The sequence below is a fragment of the Vulpes vulpes genome, chromosome 2 (genome assembly GCF_048418805.1).
Source record: "Vulpes vulpes isolate BD-2025 chromosome 2, VulVul3, whole genome shotgun sequence".
In the NCBI taxonomy this organism is placed as follows: Eukaryota; Metazoa; Chordata; class Mammalia; order Carnivora; family Canidae; genus Vulpes; species Vulpes vulpes.
Genome location: NC_132781.1, coordinates 136,681,979 through 136,689,696, shown reverse-complemented (window position 1 = coordinate 136,689,696; position 7,718 = coordinate 136,681,979).

The following is a 7,718-nucleotide window of genomic DNA, read 5'->3' as shown; positions in this document are numbered from 1 at the left end:
TTCTCCATCCCTTCTTCCTTTCTTGGAACTTGGATATGATGGCTGAGTTCCAATCACCATATTGGATGCTGAGGACAAAAATCTCCCTCTAGCGACAGCAGATCAGTGAGTTGTAAGACTCAGAGTCCCTGAGGACTTTGTGAAGCAGACTTCCAGTCAGTCCTGAACTACTCACCTCCCACATGTTCACAAGAGAGAAATAAATGTCTATCTTATGAGTCTAATTTGGGTTTTTTTTTGTTTTTTGTTTTTTGTTTTACTGGCAGCAAATACTAATCCTAAATGATGTAGATTCATCATAGACACTTCACTAGGAGCAAAGGACAGAGCAGGGATTGACATGTACCATCAGCTTCCCATATCATGGAGTCTTCTGCCCTTTTAACAAAAAAAAGAAGAGGAAGAGGAGGAGAAGGAAGAGGAAGAAGAGGAGAAGCAGGAAGAGGAAGAAGAAAAAGAAGAGGAAGAGGAACAACAGGAAGAAGGAAAAGAGAAGAAGAGGAGGAGGAGAAAAAAGGAGAGGAAGAGGAGGAGAAGGAAGAGGAAGAAGTAGTAGAAGAAGGAGGAGGAGGAGGAGGAGGAGGAGGAGGAGAAAAATAGGATGGCTCCTTCTTTTTATTTTCTAGGTAACTTCATAGACACTGCTTCCCCCACAAAAAACCTAATGCCCTCGGGTCAAGTGTCGCATACTCAGTTCTCATCTATTGTCAATAAAGTCATTAATTTTTTTTACATTTTTAAATTTTTCTCCATGTCTTTGTCTTTGTCAGCCACTCCAACTTTTACTGGTATATACTCTATAATCTGGTTTGTCAGAAACAGTGATGAGAGGGAACACTGTTGCCTTGTTTCTTGTCTTAGTAGGAGACATCATGCTATATACTTTACACGTGTATCTTAGAAAATCCTTGCAAAGTCCCTGTGAGAGAAGAACTACTGTACTTCTTGTATTTTCATTTAAGGACACTAAAACCAAGTGAGGTCATGCCCAAGGTTGCATATCTTATAAGTGGTCAGAGGTGAGATTTGAGCTCCCATATTCCACCTCCAGGGTCTGGCTTCTCAGCTACTATTTCAGGCACTAAGACACCCTTTGTAAAAGGATCAAGATCCCGAGATACTCAGACTTTTGAGCAAGAATAGAGATCTAGGGAGGTATGAAAATGAACACATATTGCAAAAGTGACTCAACTGATTTTAACATTTAGAGTCTATCTGGATTATACCTTACTAGATAAAGCTTAGTAGCATCAGTCTGGTGAATTCACCATAATTGGCTCTGTTATAATTAATTAGTCACACACATGCTCCTAGACTTGACACTGTTAGCAGTTACACGACACAAATGAATGTGATGTCACCCTAGATCTCTGGGCTCCCTTTTCTAAAACGCAATGGGCATTTTCAAAGCACCGATATAGATAGTAACACCCTCTGAACTCATTTAGTGACAAGAGCAAACCCAGTGAGCCTATGTGTATTGTCATCACAGGCAGCATCCTAGGTTTGTGTTGGAATGACTCATCTGCTGTAGCGGGTGGAAGAAGAAACGCATCACAATTCATTCCCATGACCAGAAACAGTTTTTAAGTGAGATTCGATTTTAGGGTCTTTCTTTAAGCAGGGAAAGCACTTCTTTCCATGTAAACTTTGCACTAAATGAGATTCAGCTGAGTTTCAGCTTAGCTGTAAAGAGCCGGAAGAGAAATTATTGCTGAATTTCTCAAAGTGCACAGTTCATGGCACAGAGTAGGTCCATAAGAATAATTGCTGAGTGCCCGAGTGAATCAATGAAAGAATCACACTGAGTGGCTTATGGTGGGGGGCGGGGTGAGGAGAGAGTGGGGAAGGGGATGAGTTATGTTCTTTTATCCTTACCTCTGTGTCCCCTAAATACTGCGACTGGTGCGTATTTGGATCCCAAATGAGGGTCTGAGCTGTGCACTTCCTACACACTCAGCTATTCCTCCGGGTGTGAGAAGAAAGGAGGTGAGACACGGTGTAGCTGCATAAGGACCCCAGGTGTCCCACATGAGGGGCTGAATGCAGTGAGGCTGTGAAAGGCCTCCACTGTTGGCATGAAGCCTGCCCCAGCACTCCTCCACTCAGATTTGCCCTCGGGAAGAGATTATAGATACTGTACTACTTTCCTGTGGCTGCTGTAACAACTTACCACCAACCAGGGCCTAAAAACACACGTTCTCTTACCGTCCCCAAGTCCAAAGTCACCATCACTGGGCTGAAATCAAGATGTCGGCAGGGCCGTGAGGGAGGCTCTCAGAAATGCTTCCAACTTCTCTCTGCTCCGGCTTCACACAGGCCTTCTCTGCATCACTCTTATTAGGATACATGTGATTACACTGGGATCCCACTCTGCTAATCCAGGACAATCTCCCCACCTCAAGAGCCTGGAACTAAATCCCAGCTGCAAAGATTTTTCCATATAAGGTAACGTTCACGGGTTCCAGGGTTTAAGACCTAATATCTTTGGGGACTACTATTCAGCCTACTGCAGGAACATAAGCCTGACCCTAGAGTCCGTGGTCAACACTCTCTTGGCCAGGTCCCCAGAAAGTATTCTATCATCCTAATGAGGGACGGCTGCTAAACAATGACTCTAATTACAGTGTTATATGTAAATCTGCTATTTAAATGCAATTTGTTAAAGTTGTTATGATGGCTAAGGAAATACAGATTTGCTCATCGTTCAGCTACTTTCCATAGTGTAGCCAACCCCAGAATTGCTTGGTTTTTGCCCAGAGCATTATTTCAATTTAACTAATGGCATAAAAAGGAATGTGAATATATTTATACGGAATCAAGTTACAAAATGTTAAATTTAGTATACATTTTCTGAGGTGTGGCTCATTTGTGACTTCCGTTCCTATCATCTTGTGTTTGCACAGCTGGCAAGTGTAAATTCACCCCAAAAACACCATTTGAAAAACCAGCAGTCATTTCATTGACCTTGAAGGTGAATTGTGTCACTTGCTGAATTCTGTGATGATCTATACTCTTTGGTCTGTTGACTTTGCAAGGAGGTAAGGGCTATGGTGTTACTCACATGTAAGGGGGGGTGGGAGGAGTCCAATGTTGGCCCAGCTTGTGTGAACCATGCCCAGAAATTTTTCCTGGTCTAACCACCAAGATGAACGCTGAGCCATCCTGTTTGTTTAAGGAAAGGCATAATCCTGGCATTGGGGAAGGGGCAGTGGGGCTCAAAGAGTTCAAAGTTCGGCTACAGCTCTAGCTACCTCAAGCTCAGAGGTCTTGGGGATGTGGAGGCAAAGAAGGTGATAAAAAGCATCATACTATACCCTCTAACAACTGTCGTCCTATCAGTGAAGGTTCTCTTGCCCCTCTCTCTTGCCCCTTTATCAGCAGTTGGTGCCTTTCACATTCTTTTCTAATGGCCTAGAAGGGGGAATCTCGGTTGTAAGAGTGGCCCTGACTACAGTTAGCGAAGCCTTGCGACGAGAATGCCTGCCCAAGTTCCTCTTCAGTCTCTAAGAGGCTCAGAATGGCTTGCGAAGGAAAATGGATCTTCAGCAGCTGCCTTCAAGGTTACCAACCCCCTCTCCCCAGCAGCCCCTGCCAACCCCACAAAAAGTACATGCTCTCCTTCACAAGGACCTGAGAGGCCGCCAGTCAATGGCCAACAGAAATGGAAAATCGATTTCAGATTTATCTCCACTGGGAATTAAGTATATTCCTTAGAAATAATGAATTATGAGGTCATCGAGGGCTTGTTCTTTTTCCTGCTTGCAGAGACATTTTAATTGAAGAAAAAGTGACGAATGAACAGGACATTCTAATTCCAGTGATGTGCTTTTTCCCATTTTAATATCAGCCGAACCACAAAAATGTTCATTTTTCTCTCTTCATTACTCCTCAGTGTTCAGGAGGACCAGTGTTGCCAAAGGGGAAAAAAACTGGGTAACTCCTGCTCCCTCCACCCAACTTCCAAAAAACAAAGTAAGATGCAGCTCTGGCCTCAGCCAGCCGGTGTTTTCCCTGTCGGTGCAGCCATTCCACTCACCAGCAATGTACTCAAAAGAAACATTCTCCATACTTCTTAGCTAATAGTGGGATGCAAGGAAGACAAAGTCATTCAGGACCCACCACACTGAACAAGGTGGAGAAGCTTAAGCAAAAATAACTAGTTCGCTTTGCAAGCCTCTCAACAAGCAAACTCAACCCCCTCCTCACCCCACCCAAGTCTACAGGTACCATCTCCTGAGTGCCAGCTAGGACTCTGATCCTGTTAAAACCCTGTCAACAGACACTTCCTCATCTAATCCTTTTAGTAGCCCTTAGACACCCCCCAGTTAGTAAAATGTAGAATTGAGATTAGAGCCCAGGTGAAATAGTCTGCATTCTTAAAGCCTGTGCTCTTATCCAGCAGTTCCCAAACAATTGGCACAAATCAGAATCATCTGAAGGGCTTGTCCAACCAGAAGGCTGAACCTCACTCCAGAATTTCTGATTCCATAGATTGGGGGTTCACACCTTAAGAACCAGTACTCTAATATCAACACTCTGATGATTCATAGTCACATTCTAAAAGCTCTAATCAAGGAAGAACCTCAAACACAGAACACCATTCTAAGACTTCGATCCCGTTCTCTACTTCCCAAAAGAGAATCTGAGAACAATGGCTGGTGTACCCAATGATAAATGAAAGTAGAGACGCCGATTTCTCTTCTAACAATATCTCAATTCAAAGGAAACCCCCTAGAGTGGCCCAGGACACCCATCCGTGAGATGGTAGCTATGCCCTCTGAAGTGAATGCCTCTTTCACACGGGCACGGATTGATTCTATAGGAAAGACTTTCTCTTCTCTACCATCCCAGCTCTTGCATTAGTTCTCAAGTTCTCTTAATTTCAAGTACTTTGCCTTTTCTTTTTTTTTTTTTTTAAGATTTATTTTAAAGAGACAGCAAGATCACACAGAGGAGGGAAGACAGAGGGAGAGAAAGAATCTTAAGCAGGCTCTCCACTGAGCATGGAGCCCCATGAGATCCCCCCTGATGGAGCTCCTGGCCCATCCAGGTGCCCTGTGCATTCTATGTCTTAAGCTACCCAGGCCCCACCATTTTGAAGACACAGTGAACTTGAGCCACCAATGCACCCCAATAGCTGCAACTTCACTACCATGTTCTCTGTGAGTTGGAGCACTTCTGTCTCTCTGAGAGTATGTCCCACTGTCTCATATTCTCTCCCTTTCTTGCATTATTTTTATTGTTCACTGTTTTCTCATGTATTAGCTAACTGTTGGTTGATGCAATAGTGAATTTGATGCAGTGCCATAAAAGGAAATACGAACAGAGACAAACAGTCAAATACTTTGACTAAACTGGGCAAGGATCTAACATGACTCTCTTCTCACACTTCTCTTTCCTTAACAATATCCATGCCCTGGAGCTGAAGGAGCCACCCTTCTCCTCTCTTACATTCACTGGGGAAATCGAAGACTTTCAGAACGGACTACAAGTATACAATTCCCTCCAGTAGTGGACAGGCCTCCTGAGCCTCTATAAAACAAGGGTTACCATACCTGTATAGCTCATGGAGCTACTGTGAAGCAGGTGTGCTCCTCAACAAAGGAAGCTTAACAGGGCAAAAGCCTACTTTACCTATGGACTAAGGTTTTATGTGTTAATACCAAAAAGTCACAATTTAAAAATGGGAGATAAGACTTGAAGTTTCACCTGTCTATACTAAAAACTTATCAGAAGCTCTTTCCTTACCAAGAATTTATAGAATGGGCAGCAGTTGCCTGAAACGGCAAGGAGAACCAACATTTCTGGATGCCTACCTATGCTATTTGTGGAGGCTCCACCTATGCTATTCAATTTAGTCATCACGATAGCTCTGAGAGCATTTCATAGTCAAGAAAGCTGAGGCTAAGAAGTGCTGTAACTTGCCCAAGATCAAATTGAGCCAAGGCTGGACCTGAGATTTGTCTTTCTTCTAAATGTATGGCTTTCTAGAAAAAGGATATAGTGAAGGACGAAGATAAGCAACCTAGCAAGGAAAATAATAAAGAGCATACGATGGGAAAAACTCAAAGCCATTTACATGGATCACAGAACCATAACACTTCCAATTCTGACACTGTTTCCCGTGTGTTTTATCTTCCACATAACACCAAGCAATTAACTCAATTCTCTGTGGATGCTGACCAGATGTCCCACAAATTTAACTCATTTCTGACACCATCTACCTGAAACTAGCATTACATTCCACAGGTTAAGGCCCCAGTCCCACAAGACTGCACCCCCTTCTCCCCAGCTCAGATGCCAAATACAAGTCAAGGTTGTTACCTCAGCTTCCAACAAACTGGCTACAAACAAAATGGTCCCACGACCCCCTCCTTGGGTTTCATTAATTTGCAAGAGCTGCTCACAGAAGTCAGGAAATCAAGTTACTTACTATACTGCCAGTCTATTACAAAGGAAATCACAAGATATGAATAAACAGCCAGATGAAGATACAGAGGGCGAGGTCCAAAGGCAGAAGCTTTTGTCTCCATGGAGTTCGGGCCTTGGCACAGGGATACATTCTGGTTCATCAACCCGGAAGCTCTCTGAAATCCCATTCTTTTCGGTTTTTGTGGGTACTTCACTACCCAGGTATGATTGGTTAAATCACTGGCCATGGATAACTGAACTCAGTCTCCAGCCCCTCTACCCACGGTCAGAGGGTAGGGTTGAACTTCCAAACCTCTAATCAGGGTTGGTTCCCCTGGCAACCAGCTGCCTACACTTGGGGTACCTGGAGCTTTCCAAAGGTTGCCTCATTAACACAATAAAAGACACCTTAATCAATTGATAGCTTCTCAGAAAATTCCAAGAGATTTTGGAGCTCTGTTCCTGGAATGAGGAGGAAGACCAAACACATATTTCTCACTATATAAATCCTAACATCAAATCATTTAAAAACCATTAAAAAATAATTTAAAATAAAGACAGATTTGGGAAGTATTAAGAGATACTAACCAAACATTTCAGGAAAGATTAGAGTACAACCAAGAGAGAAAAGGAGAATGGGCAACAAATGCTTGCCCATGAATATGTGAATACACCGTAACAGAGATGTGGGGAAACATGACCACTAGCATGAAGAATGGGAATGTGGACAAAGCCAACTAAAATAAAGTATTTCTTTAGTCTTGTTAAAAAGGAAGTGGAAAAGGAAGTAGAAATAAGCATGTTATATAAATGGTAACCCCTGGAAATGTGTAAAAGAATTAAAATAAATTGCCTAAAGCAGAACAAGGAGGGGGAGGAGGAGGAGGAGAAGAGAAGAGAGGGGGTGGGAGGGGGGAGGGGGAGAGCAAAGGCACAAGACCCCGGAGACAAAAGATAGTTTCAAAAATATTTCCAAGGAAGAGACATGCAATTATTCTGATGTTTATAGAGACATTGATTTTCTGCTAATGAGGGAAAATACCAATACAAAATACTCGTAATGATTTCAAAATAAAGCTACACGGACAGGTTAAAGTGATGACAGCAGCGAAGTGTTCTTCAGAGGAAGGAACTAAATGAATTGAAAAGCTGGACTGAAGTTTTTTCTTCTAGGTGCCTGAGAGAACCCTGGTGAATTCAATTGCCTTCCCAGCTTTGCTTTTCTCTAGCTCATTACTGAGGTGCAAGCCAGCAAGATGCTGTCACCATGCCCAGGCTATAAAGGGTTGGTTGGGAAGACACAC